Source organism: Staurois parvus, unplaced genomic scaffold (assembly GCF_062004578.1).
Source record: "Staurois parvus isolate SC_StPar_1 unplaced genomic scaffold, SC_StPar_1.0 ptg000031l, whole genome shotgun sequence".
In the NCBI taxonomy this organism is placed as follows: Eukaryota; Metazoa; Chordata; class Amphibia; order Anura; family Ranidae; genus Staurois; species Staurois parvus.
Genome location: NW_028317827.1, coordinates 18,031,701 through 18,050,681, shown reverse-complemented (window position 1 = coordinate 18,050,681; position 18,981 = coordinate 18,031,701). Strand labels below are relative to the sequence as shown.

At 40.8% G+C, this 18,981-nt stretch overlaps 1 long non-coding RNA gene across 1 annotated transcript in view; it reads right to left on the bottom strand.

Moving 5' to 3' along the window:
* Window positions 1–18,981, bottom strand: part of LOC149470836 (uncharacterized) — a 72,744-nt gene that overhangs the window by 22,495 nt on the left and 31,268 nt on the right. Inside the window, exon 2 of the long non-coding RNA XR_016308009.1 lies at window positions 2,467–2,614. This is a non-coding gene — a long non-coding RNA (uncharacterized LOC149470836). The remainder of the gene's footprint in view (window positions 1–2,466; window positions 2,615–18,981) is intronic.

The window sequence follows — 18,981 nt, the reverse complement described above, 5'->3', positions numbered from 1 at the left end:
TCAGTGTTACAATACACCTACCATTCGATTTTTAGACCGATCATTTCCTTGTGAGTTGGCAAATATTCAAAATCAGCAGTGGATCAAATACTTATTTCCTTCACTGTATGTCCATCGCAACACAGACTTCTGAAGGGAGCACGGCAGTACTGCTGTAAGTGCAAAATGTCATTATGATATCCTCTCAGTGATCCTCTTGAACTCACAGGATGTCCTCATTCTTCTGAGTTACATGACACTAGACATTATTCAACCCAAAAGACAGAGGACATGTAGGAGTAAATAGGAATTACTGCAGGGGGCTGCACTCGGGAGAAGGTAAGTATTGCAGGTAGAGCAACTTATTTTGCTTTAAAGACAAAAGACTTAGAGGTACCATTTAAAAACAATTTCTGGACAGAATTACAAATGTTCACATACTGTATGTGTATTTCAACTTTGTATTCAGCTGTTGGCATAGAGCTCAGGTGTAAAAAGACATTTTTAAAGGAAAGATAAAATAAAGCACAGATCAATCATAGGCAGCTTTTTGAGGGCCATAAATATTTCATTTTCGATGTGTTGGAGAGATAAGCCATAGAACATAAAGGCATTTGTGTAGTAAGAATTCCATGCTGAATAGTGATTTGGGTGAGATTTGTTATCACTGATATGAAATCTTTTTGAAGAGTTCTCGTTTATCTCCTGGACGGAGCAGATTGTCAGACCATATTTAGGCTGCAAGACACCTAAGTAAACACGCTAAATGGCATAGCAGCAATGAAAAAAATTCTGATGTTGGGTACAAGTAAATTGATCTGGGATTTGTAGGGGATTGAGCAAATCAAGGAGTGTCAGGCAGATCAAATTTTGGGATTTGCCATCAAAGTATCAGCTTTACCTAACTTTGTTGTTTACAGAGAAGCACAAATTGATTCGTTTATCTGTTGCAGCTATATTTTCACAGAAAAATATGTTCTAGAATTGTTGATTATTTACAACAAAATCGTATGGATGGATGTGGCAAGTATAACTTGGAGGCACCGTAATCACTTTTGCTTAGTTTAAGAAATAATCTTTCCTACCTTTTTTTATAAGGTTGAAAAGTTCTGTCATTTGACCATTCTACCTGATAGTGTAGGGCAGGGTTAGCGGACATTGTGCAGACACACAGAATGCCTGTATTCCATTGTCTGTTCAAGGTGTAGGCTGTGGTTGAGCAGGGAGGTATTGAAGAGGTAAGCTGTGATTGGGAGGCGGTTAATGTCAGGGACAAGTTGTGATTGGTCGGAGGGCGTGGTGGCTGAACAAACTACCCAATACAGGCATACTGTATGTGTGCACAGTGTCCTGTATCTCTGAATAGCCAGCCAAATGATGAAAAAGAACCATACTAACATAGATAAGCTCCTGTGCTTCGTGTGGTCAGTTTAGAAGAAGGAAGAAAGGTAATTGGCAGGATCAATCAGGTACTTCAGATGGAAAAAGTACATGAAAATGATAGAGATAGAGGCTCTAATTTATAAACTACACATATGAGAGCACACACATATAAAAAAATAATAACATAGAGTAACATACACTTTAGAACTTTATTTTGGGAACTCCTCTCACACCTTGCCCTCCAAACTAACTGGCTTAGTTTTAAAATCAAACTAAGTGCCCAGAATGCTTACCAACATCTGTGGGCACATAACATACATCAGATTTTTCGGTCATTTACAGTGGTTCAGTAATATTGATCATATGTTTATTGTGCAAATCAGGTATCAAGTTGGTAAGTAGTGGAACCATATATTCCTATGCTGGTGCTGGTATGTTTTAACGCAGAAGGGTTCATTTTTCTAACAGAGCTTCATTACATAGTTACTTATAGCTACATAGTTGGTAAGGCTGAATAAAGACACCAGTCCATTCAGTTCAACATGTGTGGGTATGTGTATATATTACGTCTCTTCCACATCCCATATTCTTGTATATTGTGCTCACTAAAATGCCCATCTAAAAGTTTTTTTAAATTACTGACACTTCCTGCTGGCACCACCGATTGTGAAAGGGAGTACCACATCCTTATCGTTCTAACCGTAAAGAACCCTACAGCCTAAGGTTAAACTGCTAATCATCCAACTTCATTAAGTGGCCATGTGTCTTCTAAAGTGTCCTGAGATGTAATAGTTTCTCCTATGCTAGAACCACCATTTAGATATTTGTACAGTATATTGTGATCTTGTCTCCTCTCCAGGGAAAATAAGAATAATGTTTGTAGCTGTTCCTCATAACTGAGATCCTCCAGCCCCCTTATTAGTTTTGCTGGCCTTCTCTGGACAAGTTCCAGTACATTCTTCCTGAAAATTGGTGACAGCATACTCAAAATGTGGCTGAATCAGAGTTTTGTAAAGCGGTAGAATAATAGTTTTATTTCTTGATGATGCAGGAGAGATGAGTTAGCTAGCAAGGGGTTAAAGCCCAACATACTTGTGTACATACCTATTGTGTTCAGTCAGATGACTTTCACCTTCTTCTTCCTCCAATGGTGAGTGGATCCTAAATGATGGCATGGGGAAAGAGGATTGGCTGTGCAACAGGGGGCAGAACCTTCACACCCTGGGCTCACAGGAAGTGGGTGTTATTCAACCTGAAATAGGAGTGGAGCTGGATCAGTGATTGGGTAAGTCTGTGGAGGATGGAGTCAGAAATAGGGTAAGCATAGCAGTCAGAGCTGTTTTTTTTCCTTTGCTTCTCTACAGTGTATTTCTAAATAATAATGCACAGCGGGAGAGAGTCTTTTCAGCCACTGCATATTACTATTGGATGGGTCTTGAATACACTGGAGTACACTGGAGGTGCGTGCGCTAAGGACTGGCACTGCCCCTATAAATTGGGAATCTCCATGCAATTAAACAGTGTAAAGCTGCAGGAGATTGCTGTGTTTCTGTACACATAACATAATCATTACAACAAATTGTTACTCCGAATTGCATAGCCACACTTTTGAGAAATGTAACAAGAAATAAAAGTGCGGAGAGGAAGGCCTCATTCACATGGGTGCTGACACCGATAGTCTGTGAGTGGGCCATGTGGTTTCAGTAAACAGCCTGAGCCATCAGGTGCTGTGTGTAATCAGCCTATTCAGGGCTATAGGGATCCATGGACACAGTTGTTTGTCCCAAGAGCAAGAGCTTTTGGCATGACATGGCCCATCCAAGGACTATGGGTGTCAGCACCCATGTGAATAAGGCTGACAGTGAAGAGTTTGAGGAGCAATGCAACTGTATTATATAAGATGGGTAGTTTAGGGATCATCCTTTTTTCGGAAATAAAATAAGTGATAAGTTTAAAGAGCAGCATTTGTTTATTTTACTACTATTTGTATTTGGTGATTTTGTATATATTATTTCTTATTTTTATTAGTTCAAATTCAAAATCTAATTAAGTCAAAATCTAGATGATTTTTAATCCTGTCCATCCAGTCTTTGCACAGCTCCATCACACAGCACAGCCCTGTCTACTGTAGTTCACTACAGGCCTCCTGCTCACCCACAGTCTGGACTGGACAGTGAAAGGAGAAGCAGTACAGTAATATACTCTTCTCTCCATCACTCTGCTTTCTCTTCCCCTTCACATACTCCCTGCACTGCAGTACAACTGATTGGCTCCTTGTGCTGTTTTTTCCTTCCCCAGTCTCAGCACTGCTGTACAGTGGATAGCAAGAAACTGATGCAAGTTTGGGTACTAACGTTTACATTTAAGGATGCATAATAAATACAGAACTATATTAATTTGTGTCTCTTCTGTTTGCCTGGAGTCCACCATTAAATATTGGATTACACCATACATAGGTTTCCATAAAATTGTTTTGTAAACTTGCAGCACAAAACTCCTGACACCAAAAGCATATGTATCTTGAAAATGGGTCTCATGCTGCTGTTTTCTCCAAATAATAATTTTTTTTTGGGAACCTAGGGTGTCCTAAATCTTCTGGATAATAGATACAATTTACCGTTTACCGCTTTAAAAACAAAGTATGTTCCATCTTCTTGCAAGACAATTTCCAGCTGTCATGTACGGTATATCTTGATCTTTTATATCCTTGGTATCTTTATTGATATTTTTCATACCCTGTATTTTAGAAAGTTTGCAGGTGTTAGTTGAAAATTATGCCTTGAGGACAATGTGTAGAAAAGGGTGTTCTATGAATACTTTTCCTTGTTCTGTAGCTTCCTAATCCTGACTTGGGCAAAGATACCCTAATACAGTTTTACAGATGACATCATTAACGTTATAAATTGACAATATTTCTGATGGATGTTGAAGTTGTCTTTTATGGCTTCAGTTGGAGGATCTCTGTTGACATCTGTCAGGTAAAATATGTGAACAATTTATGAAAATTCCTTTACCAGATGGATAAGTTCCTAAATTGCCCAGGTGCAGAGGGTTAATTACACTTTACAGTTGTACAATAGGAAATGTTGCCTTTTTAAATTTTTTACACCCTTTCTTGGGTTATATAACATTTTTATTTGGTCAACAAAACTGTATAGATAGGTAGATGTTTGAAGTAGTGTCCTTACACTGATACAATCAAACACAAGAGAACATCCAAAAACAGTATTACTGTTGCATTTACATATCTCTAAAATAGAAATCCAGGTAACACAATTTTTTTTAGTTTTGGGCAGAATGACTAAGGGTTAGGACCCCTATCCAGTTTTTATTCCTGTCTGTGACAAAATTGGGGATATTTACCCTTTTTGTCCTGATGACTATTGTTGTTATGGACTGGTTTACTCCTGGGGGAGGGAGAGGGGGGGCGAAGGCTTTGAGTCATTAATACAATGCAGCAAGAAGGGGTTAATGTTCTGTCACTGGTCACTGATGCACTAGTGACCAGTGACAGTTATTTAAACCCTTAGTGATGCATTAGTGGCACCAATGTCAGTGTTAATTAACCCCTTTGTGAAGGGGTTACAAATCACTGCCAGTTGCCACAAAGGGGTTAATTAACACCTCCGATGCCCACCAATAGGGAGAGATTAAAGTAGAATTTCCAGCTTAAACCTAACTATCCTTAAAAATTCTCCCATCCCCCTTCCTAATGCCTATGCTGGCTAAGTTATGTAGAAAAGATGTATGCACCTATTTACAGGCTGCTCCAGTCCAGTCACGTTATCCCCTGTGTGAGGCAGTGGTGTATGCAGAGGGGGAGGAGGGAGCACCAACAAGAGATGGAACATGGGATCCAATGGGTGATGTTAGCCGGCCATAGTCAAGCGCTCTCTCCTCTCCCTTGCAGCCACCGCTGACTGACACACAGGATCATGTGACCAGACTGGCATGAACTGAGAATATGTAAATTAATTGGTTAGGCGGTGAAAATTACTTCTCTTGCCCCAGGTACTAACAACCCATGCTATGCCACTGCACCCACCAGATGTGGATGACCACTTATCTCTAAGTTGGTGAAAATTCGTGTTTTAACTGGATCCAATCTCGCTTTACTTCTTTTTCCTCCACCAATATGCAGGCTCTCCTTTCAGCAGTAACTCATGACTATAAGGGAGAAGAGGATCGCATTGTGTAAAACCTTTATAAACTTTACTAAAAGCCAATATAAAAAGTACTCACTTTACCATGTGTTGTACATCACTGTTAAACAAATGCATTACTGGACACCACTACCTCCATGTGTCAGGAGTGGAGTCACTAATATTTTCCTGTTAGATATGAGGACATCACAGACTAATACCATTCAGTTAAAACAAGCAGTGAACAATTTATGAGATTTGTGGAAGACACAGAGGAGTGATTGGAAAGTGTTTAAACACATTTTACACTGAGCACATTATTTCCAAAGGCATGGTCCTGGAAGATGAGGAATTGTTTTAGAGTGGACTTTTTATGATATGAAGAGTTTCATTTGCGCTTATATTTGTTTTTTTGTAGATCATGATTGTTATCATTTCAATTCTTGATGTATAATCTCAAACAATTGCAATTTCACTTGAGACTTGAGGCTTAGTGGATACCACACTGACAATGGTGGACTGTAGATAACCTATACACTAGATATCATGATCTGGGAAAATTCACAAAGAAAAAGATAAAAAAAACTTCTTTAAAGTATTCATAGCATCAGTTTTTCCAAGATATCATCAGTAGTTTGGATTCAACTCACCCAACTACACCTCCCCCCACCATCCACACAATGTTTTCAGACATCTCCTCCAGTTCATACTTTGTTCTGTAGTTCCCCTCTGAGCTATTGTTCATGCTACATACACAGCAGTTCTCACTCCACTGTTATGATAGATTGACTCCCATTGTGAATGCCTCATTCTCTAGTAGCCTAATCTACACTATGCTCCTTGACAAGCACCTACCCTCAGGCAAGTTTATTGCGACCTGTCAGTTTGTGATTTACCAAGTGGCCCAAAACAGCAGCAACTTCACAGTCCATGGGTAATTTACCTTGTTCACCTGTATCTGTACAAAGCCAATGCACCCAAAATGTCCACAATCTGGTCTCTTTCTCTCATCAGGACAGCAGCTGAATCAATTACACTCTGCCTGACACCCTGAGGGCCACAAGAAAAAACATCAGCAAACCTGCCCCCACACTTCACAGGTCCCACAAGGTTATATAGACCTTTCACACCCATCCACAATGTCATACTCATTCCAGCATGCCCATTAATGGACTGTCCAATAAGGAAACATGCTTTTCTGCTTACTTCATTGAATAGTAAACAGCATTAATGGGTCTAAATAATGTACTCACCCATAGAACTATCCTCCTGAATGACTGGCTTAGGTGCAAAGGTGGGGCTTGCTTAAGCCCAGTACACATGGGCCAAAAATTGTTCAATAATCAAAAGCCCTCCTGTCAGAATGCAATAGCTCAGTGGGGGAGATCCTAGCATCAACAATGCTTGTGTCAATGCAGGAATCTATCAGTTTTTTTTGTTCAACCCACTGGTTGAACAAAAAAAAAAAGTGTGTGTACCCAGCTTAGGAAGATGACATGTGGTACCATCACCTGCTGGAGCTCTCCATGGTTCTTCTATTTCCATACACCATTACACTAGCAGCTCCAAAAGGGAAATAAACTCACACTTGCAAGCAGTTTACTCCACTCCCTTTTGTCCACACTATAATCTTTTCCATTTCCCCCCACTATCCACACTACATTGCCTGGCATATCTTACCTCACCATTTGCATTTTGTTTTCTGGAAGGTTTCCCCTGCCATTCATTCAGCATGGCAGCATGTAGGTAGGTGGAAGTTTCCCCTTTAGGGTTGCTCTCTGTAGTGGTGTGGTGATCTGGGTGCCACTTTATAAGCTACAAAGCTATGATACACTTGTTACAGTATTTGTAGCTCACCCAGATGACGAGTTTACCCTATGTTATTGTATAGGCAAGCTTGTGGATAAACAGAAGAGAAAATATGTAAAAATGCTCGTACGGCAGAATCTGCACTAAGAACCAGTGGTTGCAGTAATAGTAACATGCAGTGTGAAACGTGTGAATGTTGTTTTGCAAAAACACAGGTCATCCAGACCACGTCTTCGCTGGTCTTTGGGTTACCAGGCTGGCATGTTTACTGTGGGCAGCTTGGTTTGAGACCTTGCAGCTTCATAGCCAGCTGCCAACTGATCATGCGCAAGCTATGCTGTGCCTTGTGAATGGTCACGCAATCTTCTGGGACCTGTGACATGTCCCAGAAGGTTGTGGGCAGGGGAGAATTTCCAGAGGATCACAGCAGTGATTCAGCAGAAATTGGGAGCGAGTACCTGACAAAACTCCAAAAATAGAGGGAGGAGGAGGATATAAAGCAAAACTTCTCCTTTAGGGTGAAGTTCCACTTTAACTCCAGAGCTACAAATCATATGACCATTCACTCAGCTCGATCAAAGGAAGACAGAAAAAATTACAACAACTACTCGACAGTATGTGGTCTCAGAATAAGCTATGGAATGGAAAGACGCCTGACCTTAAAAACAAATCAAAATCTTTTAAATAAAAATATGTTCCTAAAGAAAAATGTACAAAATAGGAACCTTGTGCTAAGGAAGGTAAATTTGTCAGCTGCAGTGAGCCTCAAAAGAGTTCCAGAATTCTGCAGCAAGATACCAATAAGCTAACAATCATGAGAAGTATGTTAGCATGCTGTTTATAGAGACATACAGTAGGTCTCATACTGTATATTATACTACGGTTAATAGTTCTGCACTAGGTGGTGGTGTTCTAGTTTATGCTTGATTATTGTGATGTTCTTCCTAGAGGAAATACACAGTTATGATGTAATTTCCTGTTTCTTTGTTTCTTTTGTTTCCAATAAAACAAGAAGAACGTCGAGGAAAGCTATGTGTACAGCACCATCATGGCTAGTAAAACACATGTCTGCAGCTTTCCAACAGCTTCCTATACCCCTAGCTCCTTAATCCATTTTCATAGTTCAGTCTAATATTACTTGATTATTAACGGCATACATATTCTAATATTAAAACTAGCATATTGGACCTTATAGTAATTTAGAAATATTCACCATAATACTAGTCCTTGCAGCAAATGTCAAAGGTGACTGTTTGCTATATTCAGACTTGATCTGGGCCAATCAGGTATGTTAGAACAGACATTTAAATTCACTGTCACCCTTAATATTTTGTGTCATAATTTAGTGCAGTCTTGGAATTTTTCCTAGTCAAGGAAAATACAGACACTACCTGTTCTTGAAATAACTATAGTTATATTTTGTTGTGTCATAAAACCGACTCTTCTAAAAAAATCAAATGATGAAACTTATGGATGTACAGAAAATTGACAGTAATATTTTGTCTTCTTGTAACAACTGGTGGTCTGTAAATCTTTCAGTTCATGTTACATGGAATTACATTTGTTCCCTAACTTCAATGTTACATGCTCCAGGGCCATTTACATCTGTCTGCCAGCAGACAGAAATTGAAAGCATTCTTTGTTGTCAGCTAATAGATGTTACTTACAGTGTACGCAGTTTACAGAACAGTTACATTCAGCACACATTTTGAGATACAGCCCTTGACCAAGTCTACAAGGTACTATCTATATTTAAAAGGTTAGCTCACCTTCACCAAAAACTGCCTATGAAGATGAGGGGTGTCTGTAGATAAAAATGAATTGTGCAGCTTTGACTAAAGTTGAATAATGCTATAGGTGCAGGCCATTTATGTACCCTGTGAAGCCTGACTGGAAAACTCCAAGGATGTTGCTAAGGGAGGCTTAGATGGTACTGTCCACAGGAGCAAGCTCTCATGCATGAGCTAAAAGGTACTGCATCAAGGGAAAGCGCATGTGAGGGGGTTTGAATCAGAGAAAGATATTGCTTATGGTCTGGGAGCATTCCATTCAGGCTTCAGGAGGTACATAAATGGCCTACACCTATAACAAGGGCATTATTCAGCTTTGGTCTGTAAAGGCACTTCTTTGGTAATGGTGAACTATGCCTTTAAAACTGCCACTATATATCTCCCTTGTTACTTTAGAAAACGCTATGACCCTTTCTGTGAACATATACAGTACTTTAACTGATTCCCGACCGCCCTATAGCAGAAATACTGCTACAGGGCACCACAGGTGCGCAAAATCATGTATATATATGTGACTTTGCATTTCCAGGTAGGGGGCGCGTGCCCTACCCGCACCGCCATTCGTGGCTGCGGCTCTGAATCACCAGGTCCCGCCCGGTGATTACTCTCCAGCGCCCGGTGATTACCGAGGATCTCTGAGGGGAGGAGAACTGTTTTGTTTACTAACAGTTCTCCTCCCTGTCAACTCGGGCACACTGCTTTTAATGGCTGTGCACAGTAAAGCACAGACACCGCTCCATAGTAAAACACACCCAGCACACAGTTATTATTATTATTATACAGTATTTATAAAGCGCCAATGGTTTGCTCAGCGCTGTACATTACAAAGGGGGAAAGAACATGTGACAGAACAATACCAATACAATGCAAAACATGTGGGGATCGAGGGCCCTGCTCTTTCGAGCTTACAATCTAGGAGGGAGGGGATAGTGGTACAGGAGGAGATAGCTGTGGGGGATGGAGTGGTAGGTAGAGTGGAGGAGGTCGGCAGGTTAGCAGGGGGTGGGGAAGGCTTCCCTGTAGAGATGGGTTTCCAGGGTACGCCTAAAGAAGAGGAGAGTAGGTGATAATCTGATGGGTTGGGGCAGGGAGTTCCAGAGGATGGGTGACACCCAGGAGAAGTCCTGGAGGCGGGCATGGGAGGAGGAGACCAGAGAACTAGAGAGAAGGAGGTCTTGTGAGGAGCGGAGTGTGCGTGCTGGGCGGTACTTGGATATTAGGTCAGTGATGTAGTTCGGGGCAGTGTGGTGGACGGCTTTGTACGTCAGTGTTAGGATTTTGAATTTGATCCGTTGCGCAATCGGAAGCCAGTGGAGGGATTGGCAGAGGGGGGTGGCGGAGATGGAGTGGTTGGAAAGGTGAATGAGTCTGGCAGCCGTATTCAGGATTGACTGAAGCGGGGATAGCCAGCAGCGAGGCAGGCCAGTAAGGAGGGAGTAATCGAGTCGTGATATGATGAGGGAGTGGATGAGCTGTTTAGTGGTTTCCGGGGTTAGGAACGTGCGTATTTTGGCAATGTTGCGGAGGTGGAGTCTGCACAAGTTTGTTAAAGATTGGACTTGGGGCTGGAAGGATAGGTTGGAGTCTAGAATGACATCAAGTACTCTGGCCTGCGGGGCGGGTTTGATGGTGGCATTGTTGGATGTGACAGAGAAGTCAATGGGGGGTGGTGTCCAGGCTGGGGGGAAGACAAGAAACTCGGTTTTGGAGAGGTTCAGTTTAAGGAAGTGGAGCGACATCCAGCCTGATATGTCTGTCAGTAGGTGTGTGATTCGGGCGGGGACCGAGGGGGTGAGGTGGGGGGGTTGAGAGATAGATTTGTGTGTCGTCGGCATAGAGGTGGTAGTTGAAGCCGTGAGAGTGTATGAGTTGGCCAAGGGAGGAGGTGTAGATGGAGAAGAGAAGGGGCCCGAGGACAGAGCCTTGAGGGACCCCAACAGAGAGGGGGAGTGAGGGAGAGTGGTAGCATTATAGGTAACGCTGAAAGAGCGTTGAGACAGGTAGGATGAGAGCCAGGAGAGAGCAGAATCTCAGAGGCCGAGGGAATGTAGTTTTTTGAGGAGGAGGGGGTGGTCGACTGTGTTGAAGGCCGCAGAGAGGTCAAGGAGTAGGAGCACTGAATAGTGGCCATTAGCTTTGGCGGTTAGCAAGTCGTTGGAGAGTTTGAGTAAGGCAGTTTCGGTGGAGTGTAGGGGATGGAAGCCGGACTGTAGGGGATCGAAGAGGTTGTTGTCGTTGAGGTGAGAGCTTAGGCGGGTGTAGACTAGGCGCTCGAGGAGTTTAGATGTAAATGGGAGCAGGGAGATGGGTCTGAGGTTGTTCGGGTCATGGGGTCAGTTAACTCTTTGATCGTCCCTCACATTAACCCCTTCCTACCCAGTGTCATTAGTACAGTTTCAGTGCTTTTTTTTTTAGTACTGATCACTCTATTGGTGTCACTGGGGATGTCAGTGACACCAAGTCAGTTCCCCCCCAGTGTCAGAATATCCGCCGCAGTCCCGCTATAAGTTGCTGATCGCTGCCATCACTAGTAAAAAAAAAGAATCCCAGTATTTATACCGCCATTTGTAAACGCTATAACTTTCACATAAACCAGTTAATTTACAAGTATTGGGGTTTTTTTTTTAGCAAAGACATGTAGCAGAATACATTTTGGCCTAAATTTATGACAAAATTAGATTTTTTAAATTTTTTTACTGGATATGTTTAATAGCAAAAAGCCAAAAATATTGTTTTTTTTTCTCAAAATTGTTGGTCTTTTTTTTTTATAGTGCAAAAAATGCAGGCAATCAAATACCACCAAAAGAAGCTCCATTTGTAGGAAAAAAAGGACGTAAATTTCATTTGGGTGAAGCATAGCATGACCACGCAATTGTCAGTAAAAGAAAAACAAAACATGGCCTGGTCAGGAAGGGGAGTAAATCCTCAGGAGGGCAAATGGTTAATGTTGCTTATATTCAGGGTAGATTTGAACCTTCTTAGAAAGTTTATTTTACCAAAATTGATGCTTGGAATAGACTTCCAGCAGAGGTAGTGAGTCAGTCAAGATTAAGTGAATTCAAACATGATTGGGACAAGCATAGATCTATACAGTAAGTCACCTTTATACGAAAGTTCAACTTGCTTAGTTTTAAAAATGTGAATGTTTGCATGTCCAATCATGTAAAGCTGGGTATACACACTCAAACCTGGCAGATCACCATACCAATGCAACAATGTTGGTACAGCAATCTCCCCCTGTCAGAGCACACTGATCAGTGCTTGCAGGCATTATCTGCAAGCACTGATCTTTGTTGGGCTTACAAACAAGTTGGTATTATAAACAAGCTCCTGGGACGGAGTTCAATCGTAAGTAGGGGACTTACTGTACTAAAAAAAAAAGTAAAAAAACAAAACAAAAATACCCCCCCCCCCAGAAAAAACATACAGTATATAAATAAAACCAAAATGGGGAAGACTTAATTGACCACTTTTCTGCCATCGCTGTTCTATGTTGCTATGTTTACCATTCCCAGCTTCCAGCAGTCATGTGTACACCTCCATCTCAGCAACCATTTATAAATCTTCACCCCAACTACCTTGTCAAGTGCATATACACTATCACCTCAAGCAGCAGCCATAAATACACCAGCCCCCCCCCCCCTTCTACAACAGCAGAGCAATATTCCCACTACAACTTTCCTCCACAGCAGCCATATATACACAATCAAGCCTCCTCTTAGTAGCCATACATACAATGCCAGCCACTCTTCCTCCCACATCAGCAAAATATTTAGCAGCCACCCTTCTTCACAGTATTTTTACATTATTAGTCTCCTCAGCAGCCATATACACATCGTCAAGCACCCTTCCTTCTATAGCAGTTATATACGATCCCATCCAACATCCCCCCATGGAAACATTTGTCCATCAGCCATCTCAGCAGTCATATACACGCTGTTTTTCCTCCCACTGAACTCCATTAGGCATATATACCACCATCTTTTAGCCTCCCCTTTTATAGAAATATACGTACTGTACTGTACAATTCTAGAACTTTGCTATCTTTCATATTGTTCCAAATTATTAGATTTCATATTGATATCTTCCTAATACATTTTTACATTAAGTACCATTTTGTGCAGCAAGGTGACATATTACTCTATCCAGTGTCAGCTTTTCATTTTAGTACACCATACTTCTGCTTCACATGGGACAATAAGGACTCCTGCTGAAGTGTGCAGTCCTAATCCTACACCATGTCCACATCTCTGACCATCTCTTGTAACACATCCCAGTTGCTGACCATCTTCTGTAGAGATGCTTTCTATTATTACAAATGCTGAATATGGGTGGTGGCCCATTTTTGGTGACATTGGGTGCTGCACGTGAGGCCCCACACATCTTGCAGATTGACCACCACTAACCTTCAAATCATTTTCTCTACTCCTGGGTATCCCTCAGTACCAGGTGCGCTGTAAATATAGGCCTCAACTTCCATTCTGACTTGAAGCCAAACCCTGAACCACCATTCAAGAATCCAATGCCATAGCCTTTACAACCATCATAACATCAGAAACAATTTGTAAGGTTTGAAATTTATGTTAGCTACTCTTCAGTTATTGTCCACCTAACTCATGGGGCTGTTTCACTGTATGTGGGCCTGCTTGTGTAAGTTTTTTTAATGTCATACTGCGGTGGTGCAGTGATCAACAAGACAGGACAGAGCTAGGTTTTTGCACCCCTACCCCTTTTGATAGAGAATGGGGAACTCTTTAGTTACTTCCTATCTGTGGGAAAGTTTCTGATAAGCTCCCAAAAAATAAGTTACACAAAGCAGTAACCTAGTAATCAAAATGTATCTTTCATTGATCTGCACTTAAAACATGTTCTGGTTTAAGGAATAAAACTATTTGAGAAATTGAAGTGTGTAGCATCTAAGTCTATATATACAGTGTTCAGCATAAATGAGTACACCCCAACAGATTTGTCAGAAAACCGTTCCTTTACTTTCCTTTCCTTTCAGAAACAACATTTTCTATGGGACACTATACTACAAAATACTCCCACAAATGCTGGCCATTGATTGCAAACAAGATTTGTTAATTTGCACACACAAAAAAACTATTTTTCTCAACAAATGCATTCAAGACCATGTTGCAAAAATTAATATACCCCAATGAAAGTCTTAGGAGCAAAGCTAAATTTTACAAATCCTAATTAACAAGAATTCAACTACAGGTGAGTCTAATTATTCAGTAAACAGGTGTTCAGCAGACAGTTGATTATAAAAGGGCGATACTTAGCAAAGAAAACCCCTTCCCATTTTATGCTGTCAGCAATGGCACCACATGGAAGAGAAATGTCACAAGGCCTGAGAAAGCTTTACTTATCAGTCAGAATACTGTACTAAAAGTGATACAAAAATTTAACAAAAATGGAACCTCAAACATCTCACAGAGACATCCAGGCCATCCTCTGAAGTTGACACCTCAACAAGAGTGTCTTCTGATGAGAAGGGTTGAAGAAAATCACAATGCAAGTTCACTGCAGTTAGCTAAAGAAGTAGAAAGCCAAACTGGAGTGACTGTTTCCCATGACACAATACGTACACTTCAGAGGAATGGCATGCATGGGTGTCGTCCATGAAGGAAGCCTCTCCTAAAGCCCATGCACCAAAAAGTCCATCTAGAATTTGCCAGGGCCCATGCTGAAAAGAAGAAGACTACTGAGTCATGAGAGCAAGATAAATGTTTTTGGAACATGTATGGCATCAAAAAGGTGAGGAGTACATAGAAAAATGCATGGTGCCTGCAGTGAAACATGGTGGTGGAAGTGTCCTTCTGTGGGGCTGCATGAGTGCTGCTGGTGTCTGGGAGTTGCATTTCATTAATGGTATCATGAATTCACAGATGTACTGCTCTATATTGAAAGAGAAGATGCTACCATCACTCTGTGCCCTTGGCCATCGTGCACTTTTCCAACATGACAATGATCCAAAACACACATCTAAGGCCTCTGCTTCATTTCTGAAGAAGAACAGGGTGAAAGTGATCTTTACAGGAAAGCCACTGAAGGCAATACAATCCTTCATGCTCAGAGTTCACACCCTTGGTCCCTAATTTCATCAATTCCTTATATCCAGTATCTGCGCATTAGGCGCAATTGTTTCAATGATAGTGATTTCTTAGTGCAAGCAGCCAAACTAAAAGAGAGATTGCTCCAAAGGGGATATACCCCCACATGCTTTAAAAAAGCTTTTTAGGAAAGCCAGAGTGAAATCTAGACATGATCTTCTGTTCTCCAAAAAATCTTCTCCTTAAAAAACAAGAGGTATCAGTATGATCACAGGAAAAACATCAACAAATTAGAAAACTCTTTCAGAGATTCTGGCATCTCTTGCAATTAGACCTGTCACTCAGTCCCCACATTTCGGTGAATCCCACAATAACCTATTGTAAAGCAAAATATTTGAAAGACTACTTGGTACACAGTGACTTTGAAGGTTGCTCTAAAAAGGACCCTTGTAAAAAACGTGGGTACCTTTAGGTGTGGGGGTTGCCCCTATTATCAATATATGAATACTAACAGTAATACCATTCTACCAAGCGGGGATAGATTTAGGCCTCGACACTTTGCCAATTGTAAGACTGTGGGAGTAGTCTACGTTTTGAGGTGTGAATGTGGAGGCTTCTACATCGGGAAAACGAAGCTTGAATTCTGGAAACGAGCATATCGCCATATTTCCAGTATGAAATTAACTAAGCCTGATTTGCCTCTAGGTTGCCATGTTAGGGATATTCATGGCAGAAAGCTTCCCAAAATTACCTTCACCATCCTTGACAGAGTCCACCCTAGTGGTAGAGGGGGAGATTGGATTAAACTCTTACTTCAAAATGAGACTAGATGGAATCTGCTGCTTAACGCTGCTACCCCTCCAGGGCTAAACTACTCAGTTGTAAGCCCTTTTTAGATGGTTTTGCTTCGGGTGGGTGGGAAACATAGTCTGAGACAGAGTCCATCCCTATGGATTATCCTCATGAGGTTTTCCTTTCCCACATACTTAGACCTTGAAAATTAATCCATACATTACTTCATCTTGTAATATTGAGAATTTGGGTGTCATGCTTGCCAGTTTTTTATGTACTAGACATCTATTATGTTTACATCCATCTTGTTGACATTGAGCTGTACACTTTATTTATTTTTATTCAGTTTGTATGTATGTTTCATGTTGCCACCACTAGATGTCACCATGGTGTGATCCAAGGACTATATGCTGAAGAGTCCTTGCTTCTTGGGGGAGGTGCGTCCCCCGTTTGTGTGGTTTCTTTCCACCTGTGTACCAGGGCCATTCGGTTTTTTGCAGCCAGCCCTGTTCATTTTCCAGCAGTCTTGAGGGGAGGTAAATGGCTGCACCACCCACACTCTCCCTTCATGGTCAAATCAATCCCGCCCTGTTACTGGCATTTTGCTAGTCTGCTGGAATTTTACGGCGGCAGAGTGCTGACGCGTGATGTCATCCCACCCCTAACCAGGCGGGGTGGCGCTGCGCACAGGCAGCTTGGGGGGGTTGTCATGACAGTGGCAATGCGCATGCACGTTTCATGGTCCAGACACTATATTAAAATTCTATGCAGTACATGATAGATCTTTCTGATGCCATATCACCACGAGGAGCTTACTTTATGAGAATTATTGGGGGATTCAGGTAAGAAAGGGCTATTTTGTCCTCTGCTTGGCCTTATATTTTGAACACCTAAACACTTTCTTAGGAGGTTTTTGCCCAGATTTTGATAGGTTCTGAACTGTTGAGACAATACTAAGTATATAGAGTTCATGGCTAATGTGGTACATATATATATATATATATATATATATATATATACACACACACACCTTCATTATTGAAGGTACATATACCCACTATTGGACATGTAGTTGATTTAGTACCTTGTATAGTTCCTTGATAGGACTTGAACTGTCTGCACAATATTTAGTGCAGAGAGTTTGTGGCTATTGTGGCACATATGTATTTGTCCATTCATATGTACGCATATGCCCCTATTTTTGATAATACATTTTTGGCATTGATATGCCATCTTACTCTAGTAAATGTATTTTATATATAACCCAATTGTGTCATTTTGAATTTTTTGATTTATCATATATGATTATTTTCTCTGATAATCTGTTCTTTAAGTCATGAGGGTAGATAGTATAGTAATGGCTTTATATTGTGTCTTTATAGGTCTATATTTGGCCCTTTTAGCCACCAAAGTGGCTCTGCTGTCCTCTCTAGGTGATCCCTGTGTGAGAAGATCACTTTGGGGATTGGTCTCCTTCCCCTCCTCCTGAGCTTCTTTCGTCCATCCAGCCTTGGTGCATCAGGGTGTCGTTGGTGAGCATATCAAGAAAAGATTATTTCATGCCTTTCTTTGTGCAACTATGGCGAGTTAAAAGTATAAAAGAAAACTGGATGGTATGTAGGATGCAGAACATGTGTTCTTGATTGTATATTTTTAGTAATGTTATTGCTAATCCTGATTTGTGTTTACTATATTCTGTAGAATGTTTTCTTGGCCATCCTCCCCCTTCAGCATACCCCTGAACAAAGACTTTTGTTCTGAAACGCATCAGAATTTTCAGCTGAAGCTCACTCGCCTCTTGCTCTCTTCTGGGTCACAGAAGAGGGTGAAACACTATTTCTCAGCCTATAGCAAGTGTCACAGGCAGTTTTTTGGATGTTGGATGTATGATTTTAATATTTGTGTGATGTGTCTAACTATATTGTTTCTTAACTTTGCAATACAATTATTCACGTTTACATTATTTGGTTTGAGTTGCCTTAATAGTCCCACCTAAACTGTTGGGGAACACACCTTTGGGTATATTACCTTTGGGATGTTGGCAACTAGAGAATGAACCCTGTGTTGGATCCATATACAAGCTCTAAAAGAGGTCGTTCTCAAAGAATGGAAAAAGATAGATGTTGCAATATGTTGCCAATTTGTTAATTCCATACCTAGAAGACTTGGTGCTGTCCTTACAAATCATGGAGGTCAAACAAAATACTAGATGTAGTAGTTTTTGTTGTGGGGTGTATTCATTTTTACATCAACTAATTTGAGTAAAACTGAAAATTTTATAATCTAAGTTATATTATTAACCTTACTTTCATGTAATGACCTAAACAAATGTTCTATAAAACTTAGTTTTGTCAAAAGTTTTGAAATTGATCTTGTGTAGATATTGATTAAAATCTGACTTTTCAAACGGGGTGTACTCATTTATGTGGAATACTGTACATTGTTGTGCTCCAACATGCCAGTTTAGTGATATATTTTCCGATTATACGAATTCCTGTCACCAGTGACCAGACAATCATAAGAGCAAGCACTGAAGGCAAGTTTAAATTAGACAAATGCTAATAATGCAGAGGTGAAAAAGAGCTTACTATGTGAGGGGAAAGGTCAGCTTATCCAGAAGTTTACAGGTGAAGATGCATTCCTTTACAAGTCAATAAACAAGCTACAGGGCTAGGTAATATTTTATGCACTGGGTAGATAACATGACCATAGAAAGCCAAACATTTTAACACTCATAATACCACAAAGCAGTTCAGAGCAATGAAAATATTAGGAAAAGTTAGGTGAGGCATACAAACTAATCAAGTAATTTCTGACTGGTTGCCATTAGATATTCAACCTTGTATATTGTTTTTTTGCCTTACTGAATACAGTCAAATACTATATTAGGCCCTGTATTATATGTTAAAGAAGTGGTCTTCAAACTGTGGCCTGGCAGATGCAGCTCTTTGCTTGTCTTTATCTGGCCTTTGGGGTCCTGTTCCTCTCACTGATACGACACACTGTTTCTCCCACTGACACCAATGATGG